This window comes from Arachis duranensis, chromosome 6 (assembly GCF_000817695.3).
Source record: "Arachis duranensis cultivar V14167 chromosome 6, aradu.V14167.gnm2.J7QH, whole genome shotgun sequence".
Classification (NCBI taxonomy): domain Eukaryota; kingdom Viridiplantae; phylum Streptophyta; class Magnoliopsida; order Fabales; family Fabaceae; genus Arachis; species Arachis duranensis.
Genome location: NC_029777.3, coordinates 48,103,836 through 48,104,271, shown reverse-complemented (window position 1 = coordinate 48,104,271; position 436 = coordinate 48,103,836).

Genomic DNA, 436 nt, shown 5'->3' with positions numbered 1-436 from the left:
AAGGTTTAGACCTTCCGGATTCTCTTGAATGCCGTCATCAGTTCTAGCTTATACCACGAAGATTCTGATTAAAGAATCCAAGAGATATCTACTTAATCTAAGGTAGAACAGAGGTGGTTGTCAGGCACATCTTCATAGTTGAGAATGATGATGAGTGTCACGGATCATCACATTCATTCGGGTTAAGAACAAGTAATATCTTAGAATGGAAGCAAGCATGATTGAATGAAAAACAGTAGTAATTGCATTAATCCATCAAGACACAGCAGAGATCCTCACCCCCAACCATGGGGTTTAGAGACTCATGCCGTGGAAAGTACACAAAGAAACGTGTAAAGTGTCATGAGGTACAGATACAATGTCAAAAGATCCTATTAATAGTAAGCTAGTGACCTAGGGTATACAGAAATGAGTAAATGACGTAAAAATCCACTTC